At 37.4% G+C, this 25,543-nt stretch overlaps 1 long non-coding RNA gene across 1 annotated transcript; it reads left to right on the plus strand.

Moving 5' to 3' along the window:
* The first annotated feature begins 9,208 nt into the window (after positions 1-9,208).
* Positions 9,209-25,130, plus strand: LOC147825153 (uncharacterized). Its single transcript, XR_015441367.1, has 3 exons — positions 9,209-9,377; positions 13,650-13,686; positions 22,640-25,130. It is a non-coding gene; the product is annotated as an uncharacterized LOC147825153 (long non-coding RNA).
* Positions 25,131-25,543: the final 413 nt, after the last annotated feature.

The raw sequence follows: 25,543 nt of genomic DNA on the forward strand, positions 1-25,543 counted from the left end.
AATAATAAAATATTTTATTGTAAATACAAGCCAGTGAAATTTAGTAGTACAATTGGAGTACTTCTCTTCCAAAAAGGATAAATTTGAGTCATTTATTGGAAAATGCAGGCACCTTGAGACCATAATCCTGAGTGAAATAATTCAGACACACAAGCATAAATATTACATGATTTCTTTTACATGAGAAACCAAAATATAAATGATTTAAAGAGCAAAATAAAGGATGGATAATAGGAATCAGGGAGGTAGATCTTTTGCAAATGAGAAAGGGATGGAAGGAATAGGAAGTACAAGGGATGGGGAAGTAAAAAGTATTAAGGTGCATTATGTACATGTACCAACTCCCTACAATGAATGTAATCGCTAGGTACCACAAACATGCACTAATAAAACATGATAAAATAAAATAAATATAAATAGTGTCCTTCCACAGCACCTCCTCTACTTTCCAATTAGTATGATGGGAGAGGAAGATGGCCCAAAATTTCACCAAAGAGAACACAGTCTTTAAAGACTGTACTGATCATTAGCATCCACATGTGTATTAAGAAGAGAGTAGGATAAGTCAATTACAGCTTCAATTCAGAGGTAGGATTTAAGTCAGTCTAATTTCTTGGCTTTTTCTTCAACTTAGCTTTGAAAATATCTATCCTGTGATGCTATGTTTGTCAAAATTTAACATGCATGAGCATCATTTGGAGGGTTTTAAAGTAGGTTGTGTAGGGCAGTGAACTCTTCTGTATGATTCTACAGTGGTAAACACGTAACATTAGCTATTTGTCAAAACTTTCAGAATGAATATCAAGACTGAACCCTAGAGTATACTACACACTTTGGGTAATAATGATGTTTTCATGTAGGATCAGGGATGGTAACAAATGTACCACTGTAGTGGGGTATATTGCTAGTTTAGGAGGCTGTACATGTGTGAGGTGGTGTACATGGAAACTGTGCTTTCCACTTAATTTTTCTGTGATCCTAAAACTGTTCTAAAAAATAAAGTCTGTTAAAGAAAAACAACAACAATATAAACACAGATTGTCAGATTTCGTCTTCAGAGTTCCTGACTCAATGGACTTCTGCTGGAGCTCAGAATTTGCATTTCTAGTGAATTCTAGGGTAATGATAATCATGTTGGTCCAGCAACTTCAAGAGAACTCCTTTTTAACATAATGCTTCAGAATGGCAAGTTTGCTTACAATAAAGCTTGGGTTCAATCCAGGTAGAATATTATTTAGCTCACAAGCAACACTGACACTACATTCTCTGTGATTCATCTTTGTGTGCCTTGTTTGGGAAGCTACTATATGCCAGATACAAGGATTCATATTAGCATGTTGTCCGTACCACTGAAGATTTTATGATCTAAAGTCCTTATCTTCAGTCCTAGTTAGTAATTTTAGAAACTTTTTATGTTCAATTCTGACCTAAGCTGCAATACAACTCATTCTAACTTCTTTAAAATAAATTAGCAGTTGAGCTCACCTTGCAGTGTAAAATGTTACAGTGTTTTTTCTATATATTGGTCCATAACTTAGTCTAAGTCATTTCACTTTTCCCCCAGAGGGGACTTGAAGAAATCATCTCACTTACCTACACACTCTCATTTTGCAGTTGAGGAAAGAGAAATCCAGAAAAATCAGGCAACTTTTCCAAGGACTCTGAACAGGGCAACAACTAAGTTCAAGTCATAGGACTCCTAATACAGTGTCTTCCCACAACATCAGGCTTCCTGAATTAAATTCCAACAGTAAGGAAAATTATGAATCACCATATCTATAGATTTATTTCACAAACCAGTGTAATTTCAAAATTAAGTTGTTGAAAATATTTTTGAATTAAAGGAGAAAAGGTGAAAAAATAAAGGGATAAGAAAGGCAATGGTGATACTCATTGTAGCAGTAATAGATAACTTCTTATATCTTGTGTTCTTTCTTAGAATACTCACTCAATAACTCTATGATAGATGTCAAGTTATTATACTAAAACATATTAGTATACTTGAAACTGAGGGACAAGAAGTTTAGAAACTTGACCAAGGAGACATGACATTTGAATTAAATTCCACCCAATGGCCTTGGGTATAACTAATCCCCTCAAACATAACCAAATTCGGCTAGGAGGTAGATGGAATATTTATCATTGTGTAGAGTTGTGTAGTTCTTCAAAGCCCCCAATCCTTTTTGGATAGCTTAGCAAATCTCCATGGGATCACTGAAAACAGAAGGAAATTTAAAATTCTTTCTTCTATGCCTGTTAAAAACTTATTAACAGTTCTGCCCTTTTCAACAGGTCAAATATTAAACAAAAATTGTTCTTTCAGCAAGTGGATTCACGAATAGGTCAAAGGCTTTATTGGTATGGGACGTCCATGAAGTGAACACACAGTTAGACACACACACCCTCACTCAGAGTCATGTATAAACAAACATTACCTTATACCCTGGGGAATGAGTTTTTAGCTATCTTTAGCCAAACTGGTTTTGCTTGGCAAACTGCAACTCTCTCCAGGTGGCACCTATTCTCTGTGAAGTGTTTCCTTTTCCCAGAACTAAGGTACTGGCACCACATACCTCCTTGCCCTTCTCAACATCTGTTCATACTTGTGTGCCAGCTAAAGCCACCTGAACTGTGAAAGGAAACAAAACAAAAGTTCATGTTCATTGTCTACCAAAATGTCATGTTTTAGTCCACCCAGGCCCTGAAAACACAGCTTGAGAAATTCATTCGGGATGCCAAGCATTGGTCTACCTTAGGAAGGGGCTATGAAAAAAATATTTTCTCTTACTATCTGTTGATGTTAATTAGAAAATAAAGTAGGGCTCTACAGTCTAGAGAAATCAATTCATAAAGTGACTAATAATTCATTTAGCATTTCTAAGGTATTCTACATTGCTGCGAAGATGATAAAAAGCATACAGAGAAGGTATACAACTTGCCCTGAAGAGGTTCATAAGATTAGGAAGTAAATATGTAAAGCTAGTTCTCAAATTCACAGAACAAGAAACAAGTTTCATAGGTATTCTTTAAAGAAGTAATAACAAAGAGGTGGAGGTGGCAAGAAAACCTCAATGGTCTGAGATTTCAAAAAGAAAAAAGAAGCTGATTTTGTGACAAATAAAATTAAAGTACTTTCTTTTATCTTTTTTTATTAGTAAATGTTTGTAGCACATGCAGTTTACAATCATCTTGGGTACATGTACATAATACAACTTGGCTCTTTTTTTTTTAATCCCCTTCCCCTTCTCTCCTGTCTCCCTCCTCCTCTAAATTCTCTTTCCTGATTTTCGTTCTTGTTGATATTATTATTACCTCATGTTTATGACATATCATATTTACATTCTTTGAGGTTATTAGGTTCCTGGACATGACATATCTTTATTCTACTTATTTCCCCCTCCCATCCTTCTCTCCCCTCACCTACGTTCTCTTGGATCCCTTTCCATTTGCAAGAGATCTATTCCCTTGCCTCCTTCTATCCATCCTTTATTGTGCTATTTGTTTGTAATTGGCCTTATTCAAAGGAGAGATACTATACAGTATTTAAGCTTGTGTGTCTGATTTTTTTATTTTTTTTTTTTTTGGTACCGGGGATAGAACTCTGTGTCTGATTTATTTTGTTGTACTAGTTTACTTTCCCACCAACCATGCAGGAGGGTTACTTTTTCACTGCAGCCACACCAGCATTTGTTATTTTTTGGTTTCTTGATGACCACCATTCTTTCTGGTGTAAGATGGAAACTTGCATTGTTTTAATTTTAATTTTTCTAATGGCCAGGAATGTTGAATATTTTTTCATATATTTGTTGGCCATTTGTGTTTCTTCCTCTGAGAAATGTCTGTTCATTTCACTTGCCCATTTCTTGATTGGGTCTTTTGTTTTAAGTGTTCTAATTTTTTTTAGAGTCTTTTAAACAGTTTTACCAGGATGAAAACTACCAACTCACAAGTCTTTTAAAAACTAAATAGAAAAGTCATGTTTACAGATCCTAAATATCTTCTTTTTCTGTTTCTTTCTTTCATTTCCTACAGTTAGGTTTCAATTATTTATTGCAGTTAAGGATAGAGACCAAAGAGGATAAATCTAAAGATATGTCAGCCTCTTTATCTTTGCCTTCGGGTTCTCTTTCCAGTTTCAAAATTTTTACTAGAGTTGAGTAACAAGCACCAAAATGTAATGATTTGAAAATATACATGCACAAGTCTACCAAGTCATCTGTAACAAGGATATTCACTGCAAAATTAGATGATTAAAAGGTACAGACCATCTTAATACCTACCAATAGAAAGGAGTTAAATATATTGCTATTGGGGAAAAGTAAGTTGACCAGAAATAATGTCTTACAAGATCCCACTTAGTTAAAACACAAAAGGGCATCTACTACATATACCTCAGGTACAAACCAATTTGAAGAGGCAATTTGAGAAATTGTGAACCACGGTGATATCTGCAGGATTGGCAACTTGACTTTTATTTTTTATTTTATTGTTTTCTGTACAGGTATTTAAAATGTATATTACATTTATATTTTAAAATTCATTTAATTAATATACATGTATATATGTGATATTTACATTTTTTTTCATAAACTGTTTTATCATCAAATCCTAAAAACTCAAAGTGAGACTATTAATACAATGTCCATAAAAGACAACCATTGAGCTTGAAGAATGGCCATTATGCATAGATTATTTTTGTTTAATCTTATTGGTCAAGGCCTCATAGAAAATTAAATTTTCCTCAAGCAGTAGATGAATGAATATTTTGATGCTTTGGTGCTAATAAGTAGTTCAGGACCTCAGAATCTTGAATTTAAAAACTGAAACTTAACTCATAAAACTTATATGAAAAAATGTAAGAAGCTAAAAGTTTCCAAAGTGGGAACTTGTTGCTGCAGTGCTGTGTTCCCTGATAGCATTATGTGCCAGCTGCCATCTTCAGGCAAGACTGAGGAGCTTCAGACATCAACATGACTTTCTTCTCCACACTGAAGGGCTCTGAGCATGGCAGCTGGAGGCGGTGAACTCTATTTGGGGTCTGGAGATGAGTGAGAAAGGCTCTATTGAGCCTGCTGATACACCAGCTCAGGGAAAGCAAGTTGACACAGCCCTTTGCCTTCTGCTTGGCCTGAATAAAATCAGGAAAAGTGGTTTAGATTCAATACTTTCTCTACCCTCCTCAGGGTCCACATGTTTCCTGACCCCTGACCTTTTTTTCTGTCCAGGGGCAGTCACCTGTCCCCGAACTCAGCTGACAGTGACATCCTGCCTGTCTCTATGGCCTGGATCCATCACTGCAGCTCATCAGCCTCTCCATGTCTTCGGCAGATGATTTGCTTCACCTACAGCTATTATCTGATGACATCATCACCTAAGCACACAACCAAGCTGGTTTTCTTATTTAACAGGATAGAAGCCTTAGAAATAGAAAACTTGGAGGGAGCCCCTGTACAAACCAACTAGCTAATTTACATTATCTACTCTAAGCCTTGGGAAATAAAATGGACCTCCACAATTTTCTTTTCTGATTCTTGTCAAGGTGGATGTAATGGATAAATCTTTAAGGTCAGCAGGTAAAACATCTACTCAAACTTCGCTGTCCAGAACCTGTTCTTCTTGTAGATAAAGATACAGAAATTGAGTCTCCAGAGACAGGAACTGGTTAACACTCTGCTCATCTGCCTGATTACATACTACAGGAAGGATATGGGTGTCATAAGTGACATAATCCTAAATCATGATTTAGTGAAAAGAACACTGGCCTGGGAGTGAGAAAATCTAATTTTAATACCAATTCTGCCACTAACATACTCCTGACTCTGCTTCTTCATTAGGAAAATAATGGAGAGGATTGTAAGGTCTTCTTTATATGAAATGCTTTGGTTCTGTGGATCATGGCAAGCTGGAGGCATGCATTCTATTTGCTTGTATTGTCTATTCCAGCTGGAGATCTACAGTCAGACTATAACCTACCACAAGTTTTGTGGAATGAAACAACCTTCATCACACTAACAAAGAACAGAAAAAAACCAGAATCATCTATCTTTTGTGCTACTCTCTGGGAAACTCAGTGTCTTTTCAAACATTATATTGTACCTCAATAAAGGAAATAAAAAATTGGTTGTCTCTAGGGCAGCCTAAGAAATTTAATATAAAAGGGGCAAGGGGAAAGAAAGAGAGAATAATAGGTAGACAGATAGATAGCATCAAGGTTCTGAGCAAGCTTCTCAGCACTATAATTTTCTGATTATGCCATCTCACCTATTCCTGAATCACTTTACCTATTTGTAACTCAGTTAATTTAATAGCAAAATTAGGGTAATAATACTTCATAATGTGGCTGTCAAGTTCCAGTAAGTAATATTAAATCATGTAGAACTTTTAGCACAATAGTGGAAACAGTGGGAGCTCCATAAATGTTAAGAATTATTGTTTTTATTAAGGAACTAGTGTGTATGGTACCCCTTCACCATCACTCCAACCACCACTACACACACACACACACACACACACACACACACTCACATGTAACTGCTGCCAGTGATTTGGTGCATTTTTTTTTAAATAGATATGTGTGTACACTCCCCCTCCCCCATTGTTACTGCATCTAGAAGTGGATTGTATGAAACATTTTGTTATGAGATGTTTTAAATCTTTTGCTCAGCAATGTGCCTTGTAGAGCTTTGCATAATAGGCACCAGTATCATTCTTACACCACAATATGCTAATTCATGTCTCTACTGATGGACACTGAGGTGGTTAAAAGTTTTTCAATGGACACCCATTGATACACTTTGTTTCTTGTGGTGGCTATTTCTGCACAACAGATTTCTGTCTTGCTGAGTCATAAAGTATGCATATACTGCCATATTGTTCCCTAAAGACACATTATTAATTTATACTCTCAGCATAATTTATGAGTTTGAATATTCTTAATATTTTTAAACCTGCCAATCTTATGGGTGAAACATGGTACTTTGTTTTAATTTACAGTTTCCTGATTATTTTTTAGATGAAGCAGACTTTTTGTAAACCTTTATTGGGTTAAACTCCCTGCCCATGAAACATGAAAATGTAGACAGAAAGTGTGAAGAAGATATGAAGGATGGACAAGCGGAGAGAAATTTTTTCCATTACCGCAGTCACATCCTTATTCTCTTTACTTTTTCTTTTCTGTTCTTTAAATCATTTGACCTGGAAATCCAAAATTGGGACTAATCATACTGTCCTGGGACCAATTTGCTCAAGTGCATGGAAATAAATCAAATAAAATCTAAATGCTCCTATCTTGGCAACTTTCTTATCTCAGTACCAATACTCAATGGTAATGGAAATACAGATAAAAAGGAATGCTTATCTACTGCCAGTAGAAATCCAAACAAGTGCTGCAGGCTTTAGGGGAAGCAGTCTCCAAACGCATCTATTAAAATTAAAAGTATGCTCTGCTTTGACCCCAGAATTTCAGTGCTTGCATTCTGATGGTAGAAATGGCAGCACTAGTAGCAATGTCCTAGGTCAGGGTCAGTACTAACTTCAATGTCAGTATAAATATCCTGGGGATGTTGTGAAAACACAAATTCTGATTCAGCAGGTTGGGATGAAAGTTGAGACTCTGCATATCTAAAATACACTTAGATGAGGTCAGTGCCACTAGTTTGTTGAATAGATGTTAACAGTAGTGTTGTCCATCAACACACTAAATTAAGGACCAGAAACAATCAATGACAACTCACCAATTGGCTCAATAAATTATAAAATATCCACATCATTGAGTATTATGAAGGAATTTAAAATAATGAAGTAAAAGTATATCAGTTGATTTGGAAGAAATTTCATGTCTGTATGGGATTATATTATCATGGAGAAATTATAAGTGAATATTAGATTGTTAGTCACTTGAGAGAGGAATAAAGGTAATGCAGAAGGCAGAAAGAAAATGATTGCAAAAAAGGAAAAGAAAAACTAAAAATGTATATAGTGAAAGTAACATGCTCATAATTACATTAATGGACACTAATGTATATGTGTGAATGCATGTGTAAAGAAATTAAAAATGTTTAAGACAAAACGATTAAAAATCAAAAATAAATGTAACAATATTAAATAAAAAGATCAAAATCTAGTTCTTATCGCTCACTAATCAGGATTTTTTTTGCTTTAAGTCACTTAACTCCTCTTAAACATCTCTAATAATTTCTATGTTCTGCAATTTATATACTAACTGAAGCTAGTATATAAAAAGGATGTTAATAGCAGTATTATTCATCAGAGTCAAAGAGTGGAAATATCCCAAATATCCCTCAACTGATGAGTGGATAAATAAAAAATAGTCTATTATCCATGGAAAAGAACATTATTTGGAAGTAATAAAAAAAGAAGCATTGATTCATGCTATAGAAAACTTGAAAACATTATGTTAAAGGGAAGAAGCCAGTTACAAAGACAAAATTTTGTATAATTCTGTTTTTATGGAACCAGAATTCATGTTTGAATTCAAAACAGATAATTACATATATAAAGAAAGTAGACTAATGCTTGTCTAGGGCTAGGGGAGAGTAGGGGTGGAGAGGGAAGAGGTCAGAAGATGAGATGGCTAAGAGGTACAAAGTCCCTTTTATTTTGAAAAACACAGTATTAACAGGAAATCATTGCCAAGTCATTCACAAGAATGCACTTTCAACATCCCCCTCCCTAAACACTGCCCACCTCATAGTTCCAGGCATTTGTAAGAACCTCTGTTTAGGGCACAAGGAACTTCTACATCTCAAAAAGGGATTGAGATGGTAAGTGGTGTGGTGACAGGAAAGTTGGGATGTGGATTGAGATTTTTAGTTCCTAGGCCAATTTAAACTTGAATAGAAAAGTGGAGGGTTTCTCTAAAAGCCTATTAGCACCATACTTCTTGCCACCATTATACCTTTCTTAACTATTTGAGTTTTCTCTTTTGTGAGTTGCCTGTTTATTTTTATTGCTCATTTTTTAATTAGGCTATTTTTAATGTGATTTATAGAATTTCTTTGTCCACTACAGATTAAATCCTTCTTCTATCAAATAAGTTTTATATATTTCCTCGTGGTTAATCATTGGACTTTGATTTTGTAATGATATTATATGCCTTAGTCACTTTCCCGTCACCAGGACACAATACCCAATGCTCATTACTTAAGGGAAGAGAGGTTAATTTTGGCTCAAAGTTTCAGAAGTTTCAATCCATGGTTGGATGGCTCCAGGGAAGAACAGCCTGGCAGAAGGTCCTGGCCTGGGGAAAGCTGCTCATGTAGTGATGGCCGGAACAGAAAGAGAAGGGAGGAGCCAGGAATGGAGATATACCAGGACCTGCTTCTTCTGACCAAACTCACCTCCCAACAGCAAGCCAGGTACAGCATCTCCAAAATTCAGTCATCTTCCAACTCCCACCCCATGAGCACATGAAGCCTGAGGGGAGCATTCCTGATCTAAACCATAACCATGCTACCAGAGGTTCCTGATTTTCTCACTGTCAGATCAATGTTTTCCTTCATGTTTTCTGGGATTTTTAGCTTGCTTAAAAAGTTGTTTCTAATTTCAAGATTATATCAATGTTCCTCTCAATTGTCTTCCAATTAGTATCTCCCAGTGACGTTATAAAGATGCTATTTTAAACATGTAGATGCTTAATACATCTAGAAGGAAAGTTTGTATATATGGTAGTATGAAATAGGTTATGATCTGAGTTTATTGCCTGGATTCAAAGGTTGGCTCTACCTATTTATCAGTTGTTTGGCTTTGGACAAGCTACTAAACCTCCCTGTGTTTCAGAGTTTTCATCCGCAAAAGGGGGTGATAATAGCATTTATCTCAAAGGATTTCCTTGAGGATTGAGTTAATACACGAAAAGCTCTTAGAATGGTTTGTGCCATATAGTAAGTGCTCACTAAATGCTAACCATTAACTAATCTAACTGAAAAGTACCAATATTTTCAATCAAAAATGCCCCATTTCACAATATAAAGTTAGCATGTATACTACTTAGATCTGTTCCAGCATTGTATTTCATTGATCTATATATGAACATCACACTGTTTTTATTATTAGCTTTATAGCAAATAGTAAAGTCTAGGGGGCAATTCCCTTTCTTTAATCCTTTTTCAAACTTTTTTTGTCAATTTCTCATAGTATTCTTCTATACAAACTTTAAAATCATCCTATGCACAATATTTATCTATATAAACTTTAAATTACTTTAAAAAGATGCTAGATGAAGATTGGAAGTAAGAAATAAGTTCCACCCTGTTCAGAAGCAAACTATAGTACCAAACAGTATCAAAAGCAGAGATCAAATCTGCTGCAGCCCACTGCAAGCCACCTCCACCTTTTGGAATGAGAATGCAAACTCCAGAAGCTACAGGATGTGGAAGCAGTTATTTTATTCATTCGTTCATTTGTTCGTTCATTTGTTCATTCACCCATTGGAACAAATTCTACTATTTTGCCAAGAACTCCTCCATTACAGAAATCTAAGTGCTTATATCTGCAAAGATACACAGGCAAAACAAGTCACTTTCAGGCCACTATGTCACCACATTGTCCTTAATTTGAGAAATGTTAGCTTCTCCCAACACTCTACCATGGGCACAGCATAGGGATTCTCGTGTGTTTACTTTAAACTGTGTTTGGCACACATGCTTTCTAGGATAAAATAGTTTATCTGCATTTGCAAAATCATTTCCTGTCGTTCCAAGATCAAGCATCATCTTAACTTGTAAACATGTTCTCTTCTGTCTTCCCAAGCAGTTTAGAGGGCACCAATTCGGGTTTCCCTTCCGATGGTGACCAGGAAGAGGCCCAATAAATATTTCAAACATAAAAGGATTGTTATAACAAAGGGGTTTTAAAATCCTCCTGGGTTATCTGAACAGCTTTCCGTTTCATTTTGTTTTTACCTCTACCCCCCTGAAATTGAAAGAGATTTTTCAAGAATAAAACACAAATTTATGTACAAATTGGCTGAGATTAGAAAAGAAAATGGACAGTGAGAGCATTAAAAGAAAGTGGGAAATCTCTCACAAACAAAGATATAGATATTAAAGGGGAAAGACAAGTTATATTAAAAAGACAGACCAGCCTAGGGAATCCCCTGCGATGCAGGATGCTGCTCCTGATAGCAAGCAATTCCTGCTTCAATGACAACTCCATGTATTTGTGTTATAAACAGAAACCTATCAGAGCATGCATTACACACACCTTACGGTGACATGGCAAATGGTGCCTGGTTTCCCAGATAAGCTTTATGGAGAGTGAAGAGGAAGGGACAAAAGAAGTAGGTGAGAGGTCCAGAAAAAAACACTTCCCTTAATCCTTTGATGTTACCAAAATGATCAGTGATAAAAGAACCATCATTCTTACTTTCTCCCCTTTTGCAGATTAAGGTTGGGGCTAAATGTCTTCAAAGATGGCTTCCTTGGAAGACATGGGTACCTAGAGAGCTCAGAACAAAACACAAAGAAAATAACAATGGGTATGGGGTAAAGTAATTTTTAATTGACACATTGTAATTGTACATATTTATAAGGTAGAGTGTGACATTTAAATACATATATAAAATGCACAATTGGCATAGCCATCCCCTCAGATACTTATAATTTCTTTGTGCTGGGAACACTCAAATTTCTCTCTGCTAGCTATTTGAAATATCCAGTTAATTGTTATCAACCATAGTTACCCTGCTGTGTTATGGATCATGAGAAGTTGCTCTTTCTAACCAACTGACCTTGACAGAGGGTATGTTGGCAGGGCACAACTGCAAAGGATTTCTCCAGCTTTATTTCTTCAAACTTGCTCAGAATGAGTGCCATACTGAACTCATCTCAACAAGACTTTATCTCAATGAGACTTTATTCTTTTGGTCTTATATTAAAAATGGTAAGTGGATGCAGAAGTCTGCATCCCAAAGTAATTTATAAGAAGTTTAAACTTACAAAGAGTACAACTTGACAGTGAAGTATTTAGCTAACTTAGGGATAACATTATTTGGCTCAAATGCAACAAATTACAGTACAACAAAAGCATCTGTACAATTAATGGAGTCAAATGTGTACATTATGAGTTATTTCCTGCTCAGTTCTGTGGTAGGTGTTGGATGAAGGGGTATAAAAATGGTCATATAAACTTACCTCTTAGGACTGTCTTTTTAGTTAGAATAATGTACAGGTAGTAAATTAAAGTAATAAGAGGAACTATATGATTATACTTTTACAACCATATGGAGACACTGTGCATCATTAGACTTCTAGTAAGGGAGAAAATAGTTCCTTGGATCTTCTTGAAATGAGATTATAATGATATAGGACTCAAGCTGTAAGGTCAGTTCTTTAAACTTATAAATTATTTCAGTTAAAGTATATTTATTTTTCCTGAAATACAGCTTTGGGCTTTTTCTTCCTCTAAATTCTATAATGTCATTGTTTCAGGAGGGCTTTTTCTCTCTTTAGAGCTCTCAAGTTTAAGTACATATTTAATATATTTAATTATTTCAACTATTTGAAAATAACCTGACCTCAGATAAAGTAAATACTGAAATCATATTTCCCTGCTGAATAAAATTAATCTTAGCTTGAACTATGAAAAACACTATTAAATTGTTTAACAGTGGTTAATTACAGTTCTAAATAATAATGAATTGGGTATAGGAGATCACATGGAAACAAAGCCAATTCATCATAAAACTGATGTGTTTTCCATAGTTAAAAAAATAGAATGTTGACACATGATCATGGAGAAAATGAAGCAAACAGTTGAAGATGTGTTGGTAATATATCCCCAAGCCTCCTAAACCCATTGATAAACAGTCAAACACAGAAGCTCATGCCTGTAATCCCAGCACTAAGGAGGCTAGGGAAGGAGGATCATGAGTTCAAGCTCAGCCTGAACTATATACCCTGTCTCAAAAACAAAAACCATTGATAAAATGATGTAAGAAGCTCATGTTATTCAGACCAGCTGTCCACGTGATGAAATCATATAGATAGCTCCCTACAATAAAGGTCATTTTCAATAAAAATTTCCCAGAATGATCTAAATAATTATTCAGCTCTCCATGTTGAACCAAAATCATGAGAGGAATCAGACAGCAGATGAAGAATGAAATGGAATTTTATTCAATAATAACTAATATTTATGCCATACTTGATCATTTATAAAGAACCTGCACTTACGGAAATCATTTCATTTGACAATCACCAGAACCTGGTGGTAAAGTTACTGTCATCTTCACTTCAAAGAGGAAAGAGATTCTTCAAAAAGCAAACTACAAATTCCATTTGACCCAGCTATCCCTCTTCTAGGTATCTTTCTGAAAGAGTTAAAGGCATTATATTACAATGATACATGCATGCCCATATTTATAGAACCACAACTAATAATAGCTAAATCTTGGAAGCAGCCTATATGTCCATCAACAGATGAATGAAAGTCTTGGTTACTTTGCATTCCTGGGACAAAATACTCAATGCCCAAAAGTTAAAGGAGGAAAGGTTTATTTTGGGTCATAGTTTATAGAGGTTTCAGTCCATGAACCACAAGACAGGGTAGCATGACAGAAGAGAAAGAGTTCATGGTGTGGCAGGAAGGAAACAGCATGATTTCTTTCTTTCTCTTTTTATTCCATTCAGCCTGCAAGCCTATTGGTTGGTGCCATCCACACCCAAGGTGGGTCTTCTCTCTACAGTAAATCCACTATTCACACCCAAAATTATACTAAACTAATCAGTGGACTAATCCACTATCAATCACTATGATCCAGTCACTCCCAAAAGTCCAATCTATGAACATATGAGGTTTTGGGGGACATTTAGGTATAAGCCATAACAATGGATAAAGAAAACGTGATGTTTATATACAATGGAGTACTATTCTGCCATAAAGATAAACGAGTCATTTGTGGGGAAATCGATGCACCTTGAGACCATGTAAAGTGAAATAAATCAGACACGGAAGCTTAAATATCACATGGTTTCTCTTATATGAGAAACTCAAATTACAAATAAAGAACGAAATAAAAGATAGATAATAGGAAGTAGGGAGATAGGTCTTTCTCAAAAGGGAAGGGCATCAAGAAATGGAAAGAGAGGGAGGGAGAGGAGGGAAAGGGGATGAAGAAAGGAATGAAGATGTGTTATGGGCATGTACCAATTCCACACAAGGAATGGAAACATTCTGTATTGCAAACGTACTAATAAATAAATTTTTTCTTTTCTTTTTTTTTTGTACCGGGGATCGAACTCGAGTCCTTGTGCTTGCACAGCAGGCGGCAAAACCACTGAGCTAAATCCCCGGCAAAAATAAATTTTTTTTAAAAAAGAAATTTCTTTTTTTTTTTATTAAATTCTTTTATTAGTACATTGTAGGTATACAACACAATTACATTGCTCACTGGGAATTGTACCTTTACATAATGCATCTTGGTTCTTATTTTTTCCCCAATCCTAGCCCTCCCTTCATGCCCTCCACCCTTCCCTATTTACAAAGACTTTATTTCCATTTTTTCCATTTCTCATCATTTAACCTTTCCCTTCTTTCCTTTCCACTGCCCCTCCCACTACCCCTACCCCTTTGGACCTTTTCTTCCTATTTTGCATTATCGATTATTCATTCTAATCATTGGTACATTTTAGGTATACAATATAATGACATTCATCCTTGGAAATTTGCACCTTTACATAGTCTCTCTTGGTTCTTATTTTTCACCCTTGCCCAGCCCTCCCTTCAACCCCTCCAGTCCTCCCTATTTACAAAGATTTTGTTCCTATTTTTCCATTTTCTCATATTAATCCCATTCCCTTCTATCCTTTCCCCTAGCCCTCCCACTTCCTTCCCCTTTGCCCCTTTTCTTCCCAGCTCACATTACCTATTATACATTTAGTCCTTATTTACACTTTCAGTTTCTCACACCAGAGAAACTATTCGGTATTTACACATGTGTGTCCTATTTATTTCACTTAAAAGTATCACCTCAATGTGCATCCACTTAGCTAGAAATGTCTCTAATTACACATTTTTGATGGCTGAGTAGTACTCCATTTATTAAAAAAAACACATTTTCTTTATCCAGTCTCCAGTTGATGGGCATTTGGGCTGTTTCCAAGTTTTAGCTATTACAAACTGTGCTGCTATGAACATGGGCACACATATGTCAATGTGGTATGATTCTTTTAATTCTTTGGGGAAGATCCCCAGCAGTAGAATAGTGGGGTCAAATGGGACTTCCAGTCCTAGTTCTTTGAGGTCTCTCCATACTTATTTCCACAGTGGTTGCACCAGTCTACACTCCCACCAGCAGTGGAGCAGGGTTCCTCTTTCCCCACAGCCACGCCAGCATTTGTTATTGGTTGATTTCATGATAGCACCTATTCTTTCTGGAGTGAAGTGAAATCTCAGCATTGTTTTCATTTGCATCTCTCGAATGACCAGTGATGTTGAACAGTTTTTCATGTATTTATTTGCTATTTCTACTTCTTTGTCTGAGAAATGTCTGTTCATTTCAGATGCCCATTTTTGGATTGGGTCTTTAAATTTGGGAGGTCTGATCTTTTTAAGTTCTTTATAGATTCGAGATAGTAGACCTTTGTCTGAGGAAGAGCAGGTGAAAATTTTTTCCCACATTGTGGGTTGTCTCTTCACACTGCTGGTGGTTTCTCTTGCTGTGCAGAAGCCTTTTAAGAAGAAGAGATCCCATTTGTTGATTGTTTGTGCTAGTTCACGGGCAACTGAGGTTTTGTTCATAAAATCTTTTCCTACACCAATGTCTTCAAGGGTTCTAGCTAACCTCTGTTCCAACTGGTTCAGAGTTTCTATTTTAATATTTAGATCTTTAATCCATTTTGATTTTAGTTTAGTGCATGGTGAGAGATATAGGTCTAGTTTTAATCTTTGGCAAGTTGAAACCCAATTTTTCCAGCACCATTTATTAAAGAGGCTATCTTTCCTCCAGTGAGGGTGTTTGGCTTCTTTGTCGAAGATGAGATGGCTGAGTGTGTCTGGTGTTGTTTCTGCATCTTCTAATCTGTTCCACTGGTCCTCAGGTCTGTTTCTTTGCCAGTACCATGCTGTTTTTATCACAGTAGCTTTGTAGTAGAGTTGCAGGTTGGGGATTGTGATACCCCCTGCCATGTCTCTGTTACCTAGAATTGCTTTTGCTATTCTGGGTCTCTTCTTGCTCCAAATGAAGTTTTGGATTGTTTTCTCAAGGTCCATGAAGTATGCTGCTGGGATCTCAATTGGAATTGCATTAAATCTACATAGCTGTTTTGGAAGTATGGCCATTTTCACTATATTAATCCTTCCTACCCAGGAGCAGGGGATGTCTGTCCATTTTCTGATATCATCTTCAATCTCTCTTTTCAGAGTGCCATAGTTTTCAGAGAAGAGGTCTTTGATTTCTTTCATTAGGTTGATTCCTAGGTATTTCGGTTTTTTGGATGCTATTGTGAAGGGAATTATTTGCCCTATTTCTCTCTCAGTGAGTCTGTCATTGGTGTAGAAGAAAGCTATGGATTTTTCTGTGTTGACCTTGTAACCAGCTACTTGACTGAATTTGGTTATTAAATCTAGAAGACTTTTGGTGGAGTTCTTGAGGCCTTCTATATAGAGTATCATGTCATCTGCAAATAATGACAATTTGACTTCTTCATTACCTATCTTTATTCCTTTTATTTCTTTCTCTTGTCTAATTGCCATGGGTAATGTTTCCAGAACTATATTGAACAAGAGTGGTGACAGTGGACATCCTTGTCTTGTTCCTGATTTTAGTGGGAAGGATTTCAGTTTTTGACCATTTAGTATGATATTGGCTGTTGGTTTTTCATAGATGGCTTCTATCAGTTTGAGGTAAAGACTATCTATTCCAATTTTTTGCAGGGTTTTTATCAAAACTGCATGTTGGATTTTGTCAAATGCTTTTTCTGCATCTATGGAGATAATCATACGGTTGTTGTCCTTGGCTCTATTCATATAGTGTATTACATTGATTGATTTGCATATATTGAACCATCCCTGCCTCCCTGGGATGAATCCCACTTGATCAGGGTGTATGATCTTCTTGATGATCTTCTGCATTCTGTTTGCCATTATCTTATTAAGGATTTTTGCATCTATGTTCATTAGTGAGATTGGCCTATAGTCCTCTTTTTCAGTTGGGTCTTTCTCTGCTTTGGGGATCAAGGTGATGCTTGCTTCCAGGAATGAATTTGCGAGTATTGCTTCCCTTTCAATTTCATTGAAGAGTTTAAACAGTAGTGGCAGCAGTTCCTCTCTAAATGTCTTGTAGAATTCAGCAGTAAAAAAAGAAATTTCACAGAAGTTACATGACTACTCACCTAAGGTCACTCCACAATTGAACCCACTGACTGTCACCCATTCTGGCCGAGTTCAAGAGCAGCCTTTACATTTCACAGCATGCTTCAGTGTAACTGTCGAGTGGAGAATCTCCATTCATCAGAAGTACATTTCATCATACATGAAATATTTGTACATTTTCAAACACTTGCTACCAAGGGGTTGGGCAGACACCCTCCTGGCCTCTTCGGAGCTGAAAAGTGCCTGCTTTAATCACATCGCAGCTGATTCCATAACTTCTCATGTCTCTTAATTCCCGTCCTTCCTGGATCAGGCAGTTTAGCCCGACCCTGGGCTTGGCGTTGTAACAAGAAGCAGAAAGCCAGCGCGCAACCCTCCTGTGCAGAGCGAGATGAGGCTGTCCTTCCCTGTGCCATTAGGGTTTTGAGCTGCTGCCTCAGTAGCAGTCTGTGCCAGGAGGAGCGCTGGGCACAGGTGTCCCGGGCCTCACCTGGCGTAGGCGGAGCGTCCCCTGCGGGCGGAAGCGCCTTTCCCCCTTGGGCACTGTCCTGCTCCTCAGGAAGCTGCAGCCCCAGCTCCTGCTCTTGCCTCTCTACTCTCCTCCGGCTCTTGCCCATGCTTGGTGAACTGAGGGTGTCAGCCAAGGTGTCAGTCTCTTCTTTCCGACACCCATGAAATCGAGATCTAGTTTTGCAGCTTCCTCAATTTTAGGAGAACCCAGCTAGCACCACCACCACCACCACCACCTTCCCTGTTCCCACAGTACTGGGTCCCAGTGCCACCTGGCTGCCTCCCTAGGCCGCCCGTGCCCTGGGGGGCTCAGCTCACAGCCTAAGACTTCTGAACTCAGTACTGGTCCTTATTCCCTGTACTCTTGGCACTACTTGGTAACCTCCAAGAGCAGAAAAAGAGCCATGCAGTGCCCTACACCTGCCAGAGGCCAGCACGCATGAGCCTAAGTGTTGGCTTCAAGAAAAGAGGCTTACCTTCACCAGGTGTTGTTTTAGCTCTGTTTCCAGGTCTAGCGATGGGCATTGCATGAAACGGGACTTCAGCAAGTTATTTTCTGACATACCTGACTTTCTTCTAGGTCATTTTTGTAAAACCTATGTTTAAAGAATTTCACATGATTTCTCTCTTCTTTCATTTTTATACCTTTTGTTGTGGATTTGAAGTGACCTTTATAATAGCAGGCAAATTTCCACCTTTCTAAGCATGAAAGTAATTGAGTCAGGTATCATTACAGTTTGAGTAATGTACACTGTAAGTTCCAGGGTATGTATGTGGACCAGTCTTACTCAAATACAAAGGCACAAGAGCTGTTAAAACTTTACTGCAATAACAGTATTGTAACCTTTCACACACATGCTTCTTACTATGTGTCAGGCTCTGGGTTAAATGCCACAAAAATGTTAACTTCGTTACACATGCTATCTCATTTTATCTGCCTCACAGCCCTTTAGGAGATAGCACGACTAGATAGATCTACATGAGAAAATTGAGGTGAAAGCCTTGTGGCTAGAAAAGGAATAGGATGTGACTCTAAGATTTGTGCTCTTAACAATTGCATTACATTGTCTCTCTGGCTTTATGTTTTGGAAAATACAAAGACAATATCTCAGATGGTCTTCTACCAACTCTACTCATAGAATTCTACTAACATCTTTTAAAGCTTACACTTGTACACAGTCACTGTGGTAAAGCTTTGAAAGCATCATGTCCTTCAACCTCAACATCTCCTCCTCCCCAGCCCCACTCTTGAGCCATGTGTGGAATCTGCAACCATGTATTCCAGATGTGGAAACTGAAATTCAGAGACATTAAGTTCCTCAGAAAAGATCGTGACATAGTAGGTAGCAAAGCCAGGCCACAAACCCAGGTCAACTTGACACCAAACCACGTGCTCCAAACCACAACGTTTAGGCTTCTGTTGAAACTGAAATGAGTAAGATCTAAACACAACTCAAATCTCAACCCATCTGAAGCAATCACTGATGTTATTGCTAGGAGGCAGAGGCTGCAAACTGATGAGCTCTGGATGTTCAGCCTCCCTGTGAAGTACTGAAGATCTGGCAGCACAGACAAGGTCTCTCACCAGGCACAAATGTATTTCCAGCAGGCTGAGCAATGGGGTGTCCTTCAAGCAGGCAGCCACTCAGACTCCACCCAGTTCTCTCCCCCCAACTGTGCTGGCTGCCTGCTCTCCACAGCCACTCAGATTGCCCCAAATCACGGGATGGTTTCACCTGATAATTGTAAACTGGTGCAGGATATGAAATAAATCCTTATCAATAAGCATGATTTTCCTATAGTGCAAAGTGAGACATCTAGAGTTAGGGAATTCCCATTTCAATGTTTTCTTGACATTGGGCTAGCTTTATTTTACAATCCCATACCATGTGTCAAAGATCTGACTTTTTCAAATCTTATCACAAAGCTGTCACAAATAAGTGACATCAGCTTGGTTCACTGGGAAAAGTGATTCTTCCAAAATAGGACTAAAGTCAACCTCTTTCTGCCATTTCTGGTCTCCAGAGTCTCATTTCTCTCTCTTTTTGTAGATTACCACCACATTCCTTCCAGGTCCTCTCTTTCCTCCCTGGGAACCTAGAGGATCCCTGGAGGGAAAGGGCTATCTGCAAGGTCAGTGTAGTTCACATGTTAGTGTGGGAGATGCTTTTCTGAAAAGAGAAACGTGACATCCACAGAGCTCCAGATAAGAAAGGAGGTAGAGTCAAGACCAAAGAGGGAGAAAGAAGGGACACCTAGTCTTTGCAAAACAGCTATAAATGAATATGATAAGTTGGACAGGCAGGGGATTTGTGCATGAGCGCTGGCTATCTGAGCACCATGTGGTTGTCAGAAACATATTTGGGAGGGAAGAAAAAGAAAAATATGATTTCTCATCCTGCCATATTTTGGAGACCCGCCAACAGGGAAACAGTGTCACCACTGAGATATATTTTTTCTTGCCTCAATACCATGAAAATTAACAAAATATTGTAACTTTTTATTCCTCCAGTATATAAATTTATGTGTATTTATATATTTCTCCTTTTCTAGATATAAAATATTTAGATTTTAAATTACTAGAGGCTGAAAAGGAAATAAAAAGGTCAAGCTGGCTTGAATCCCCCCAACTCAAATGAATTTATTTGTTCTAACAAATATCCAAGAGGTTCTGCCTCCAAGTATGGCTACTTCCAAATACTTATATGGCATCATTAGGAATTAGTATCCATCTCTTGGCTCTTTGTTTTCTTATGTTGGTTGGTGGGGGCTCTCTTTCCTTGATAGCAAGATAACCTTTGGTAGCTTTACATATGCATTCTGCCTGCTTAGCAATCCCACGAGAAGTGATCTCTCTCCTAAAAGTTTGTACAAGTGGCTCAAAATTGTCACTGTTTGGCCTGGCATTGATCAAAATTAATTACTATGGCCAGAGGGATGTGGTGTTCTCAATGGCTGGACTGAGCCCCTGAAAGAGCCAAGATGGTAGCACCATCTCTATCCAAATTATAAAATCAGAATCAGAGAGATGTGATTCTCCAAAAGAAAGAGATGAATCCTGCATGTAGAAGAAGGGTGGTGGGCAGCCCAAACCACTGAAGGTCATGAACATTCTCTACTCAGGAGGAGCAGGAGAAGCCTTCATTAATCCATTTTGCTCCCTGTCCTTTTTCAGTCTTGAATTTCTTAGCTTCAAAGTCTAACCCACAAATAAACCAGAAAAGTAAAAATTATTATTTTCATTGGATCATTGCACCAAATACAATAAAACAGGAGCCAATGTATCAACAAAAAACTTTTCCATGAGATTTCTTGGCTGGTGTTAGAGACTCAATAGTTGTCTTCAGGTAATATTAAGCATCAAAATGTAATTCACTCCAACTCACACATATTAATTCTGAGGCGCCTCCACTATTGGTATAAAGCCAACTCTTAATTATTAGAGGACATAGAATATGAGGAGCTATGGCTCAATCTTATTTCTGTTTTCTTGCCAACAGATTCAGCCTCTTTTTCAGATAAAACCTTTCCACAACTGTAGTAAGCAATAACGCTAATTTGACTTTCAAATCTGGTGAAATCGCTCCCACACATACCTAGATAGGGCTTTGGGCCATATGCACCTCAATACACGTCACAGAGTCAAATTAATTCCTATCAACTTACCCTGAGTGCAGAAGGGGAGCATTTTATCATTTTGGCAAAAAAGATTCAATTAACTGAGAACTAAAAAAGCCAATGTCAAAAGCTGAATGTACCGATGCCATTTTAATTTGAATGCCTTCTTTCCCTGACCCCGTTCTCAAGTCAGTCAAGACCCCAACCATCTCTTCTATCTGCCAAAACATAAATATCTTTTTCCTCATTTATCTCCAGTCACTCTGAAATTTCTTGTTTTTCAATTTTTATTTTTTATTAGTACATGTTTAGTACATAATTATCACATTTTCTCATGGGAAGCTGGCATATGTGTATAACATATCTTGATTCTTTTTTCATCCCCTTCCCATCTTTTCCCTTCCCCTCCCTCTCTTGGTCCCTTTCCCATTTGCAAAAGGTCTATCTCCCTCTTTCCTATTATCTATGGTTTATTTTACTTTTTATTTGTATTTTGGGTTTCTCATATAACGGAAACCATGTAGTATATAAGCTTGTGTGTCTGATTTATTTCATTTAACATTATGGTCTCAAGGTGCATCCATTTTCCTGCAAATGACTTAAATTTATTCTTCTGTATAGCATAATAGCACTCTGCACTTACCTAAGCATAAACAGGTAGCCAGAAAGAGACTAAAGATGAGAAATGGAAGAGATTAGAGATAGAACTTCAAAGGCAGGAGGAGGTAGAGGAGCTATCTGAGAAAAAACAAACCAAGAAGTGTTCAGAGAAGCCATAGAACAGGAAGAGGGTTTTTAAATGGGACCCAATTTAAAGGGCTGGCTGGTGGTGTCCTGCTTTCATCTCGTTAGATTCTCCTCTCCTCAAAAAAAGGGGCAAAGGGGAAGGAGAAGTGGGAAGGGTAGGGGAAAGGAAAGAAGGGAATGGAAATAATATGAAAAAATGAAAAAATGGAAACAAAGTCTTTATAGATAGGGAGGGGTGGAGGGGTTGAAGGGAGACCAGGGGAAGGGGGAAAAAATAAGAACCAAGAGAGATTATGCAAAGGTACAAATTTCCAATGATGAATGTCATTATATTGTATACCTAAAATGTACCAATAAAATAAAATTTTTTTTAAAAAGATTCTCCTCACCTCACCCCATCCAACTATTAAATAAATCTCATTCTATTCCCTAGAAGTTGGTTCCATATGCTCTTTTGGAAATCTTCACATGGACTACACACTGTACCCAGCCTGATTGCTAATTGTCCAGTCTTGACAGTGTCTTGTGCTCCTGCCACTACAACCAGCTAACATTTATTCAGACCTTCTCTATGCCAGATAGGATGTCAGATGTCAAGCTTGATTCATTTGATTCATTCCTTACAATTCTACAGAATGAGATACTTTGCTACTCGCATTTTCCAAATGAGGATATTTGGATTAAAATGAGAAAGCCACTTCCCTGAGGTTAACTCGCCAGTGAGCAGCAGAGCAATGGCATGACAAAAAACTGAAGGAAAGGAAGAAGAAACCTGGGAAATCTATACCTTTGTCTATTAATCATCTCATGACTAGACTGTGTTCATACATCAGGTAAAGCTATGATTCCCCTTTTTAGACTATCCATCAAGCAAGTACTTGGTAAGAAAGTATACACAGTTTATTCTTTAATAGGAAACATGTTAAAATGCTTGATAATTAAAAGTATAGAAATCATTTTTCAATACCAATACAGTCTAGTAACATTAAGCTCCAAAGAATATTTGGCTTTTTTTTCTAGGAGCACAAATCTTCATTGACTGAGAGACAGCAGAGACCATATGGCAATGACTGATTTGGTATTTTTTGGCCTAAATTCTGGATCCCAAGAATAAATCACCAAAGCTCCCGTTATTATTACAGAACAAATAGCTAATATATAGCAGAATTCACAAAGGACACGAAGTCGGGAGACCTGAGTTGGGATTTAGGACAAGTCACTTAACCACCACAATTAATACACTCATAATACATCTGTTCATGGGGCTGAGTGTTGCAGTCAGCTTTCTATGACTGTGACAAATACTTATAAGGAAAGAAATGTTTATTTTGGCTCACAGTTTTCGAGGTTTCAGTTCATGACCAAGAGCCCACATTGCCCTGAGCCTGCAGCAGCTTATCGTGATGGGGCGCAGTGTGGAAGAATGCAGCTCACTAAATTGCCAGAAAATATGAGAGCAAAAGAAGAGACTGGGCTCCCACGACCTCCTTCTGGGGCACGTGCCCCGTGGGTAACCCCATCAGGCCTCTCTCAGCATTTCCACCAGAAACTGTTAGCCCAAGCTGGGGACCAAACCCTTAGCCTAGGGGCCTTGGGGGAACATTTATCTAAACCACAGCACCATTAATGTTAAATGTGTGGCGAAGAGGGGACTGTGTTCGACACCTAGCAGATGCGTAGAAGGACAATTTAATCGAAACTTTATATAGACCTATTATTTGATCCAACAATCTATTTCTAGGAAATAGCCACTCAAGGAAAAGCACAAGTAAATGAAGATACATGTACAAGAATATTCATTAATCACCAAAACAGCAAAGAAGAAAACAAGTGAAATGGCTGACTAAACTGTGTTCCATCCACGTGTAGAAGCTGCAAACCCAGGTCCCAGTTGTAGGGCAACAAAGCTGAATTTTGTGGATGATGGAGTCAAATTACCTGAACTGGAATGATAACTGCATCAATGTTGGGTGATACTAGACAAATTTCTTTAGCTCTCAAGGCCTCAGTCTCTTCCCTCTGTAAAATGGGACTAACAGTGGTTACCAAGGTCATTCTTTGTGAAGATCAAAGTAAATTAACATGTGAAAAGTGAAAAGTGCTTAAAAGTACCACATAGTAACCTTTGCCAAATGCCAACCATTTGTAGATGTTTTTCATTTTTAGTTTATTGAAGTGTAGTTTACATAGTCACCAACTCTACAATAAATTTTGCTGTATACAGCTGTGAACAATCAAGAATTTTTCAATCACCCCTACCCTTATATTTCTTCTTCCAGCCTCAGAACCACAGAGCGACTTATGGTTTTAACTTTTCTAAAACATCACAGAGATAAAAATATAGTACGTAAACTTTCATACTGGAGTTACCTCGCTCGATCTGGAACTCCTGAGTCATCAGTGTCATTGTGCATATTTATGTTTTGTTGCTTTTTGCTGCTGACTAGTGTGCCGTAGCATAGATATACCACAAATTCTCTTTGCTATCCACCAGTGGATAGACATTTATGTTGTTTTCTCAGAGTGGGAGGAGTACAATGAATAAGAGTGCTATAAATTTTATATACCCATTGTGTGGATGCATTTTCATTTTCCTGGAATAATCAGCTAGAAATGGGATTGGTGGGTTATGTATTAGATGTATGTATAACTTCATAGTTGATGTTTTCCATAGTGATGGGATCATTTGACATTTGTGTATATCTCATTCTAACCATTTTTAAAAAGGAAGAACTCTAGATGCTGACATGGAAATTCAAGTAAAAAATTGCAAATTGAATTCCATTTTGTTTAAGAAAGTAGGTATAAATATAATTGCATCATTAAGAAAAGAAACGAGTGGGAGAAATACATACCATTTTCTTATAACAGTTGCTTCTGGAACAGATCATGGGAGAGAACAAAGGAGACACTCTTCTCAAGATGGTCCCATTGCAGAATTATGGATATTTTTTTCTCATTTTAAAATATTTTATAAATAAATAAAATAATTAATTTGGCTTCAACCTGAAACTCCATTAGAAAGAGATTTCCTCTTTTCCTTTTCAGCATTTCACAAAGCCCAGAAAGAATCAAGCATTCACCAGTAACAGGCTAGTTGGAATTACTAAAGCAACATCTGTCTCCACTCCTGGCTAGAATCACATTAATTCTGTACACTAGCACCTGAGTGCCTTGGGCTCGTAAGACATTCTCAGAGGTAGTTCTATTTTTTTTACAATTATAATTATTTTCAAAGAGAGAAAGTAAATTTTGGTTTACTAAATGCTATAAGTCTTCCAAACACAAACACAGAATTCAGTAGGTTCTAGGCCTACGGACCAAAAAGGCTACAAAC

The sequence above is a fragment of the Heterocephalus glaber genome, unplaced genomic scaffold, assembly GCF_053883595.1.
Source record: "Heterocephalus glaber isolate CG9 unplaced genomic scaffold, H.glaber_assembly_v1.0 deba00001509, whole genome shotgun sequence".
NCBI classification, from domain to species: Eukaryota; Metazoa; Chordata; class Mammalia; order Rodentia; family Bathyergidae; genus Heterocephalus; species Heterocephalus glaber.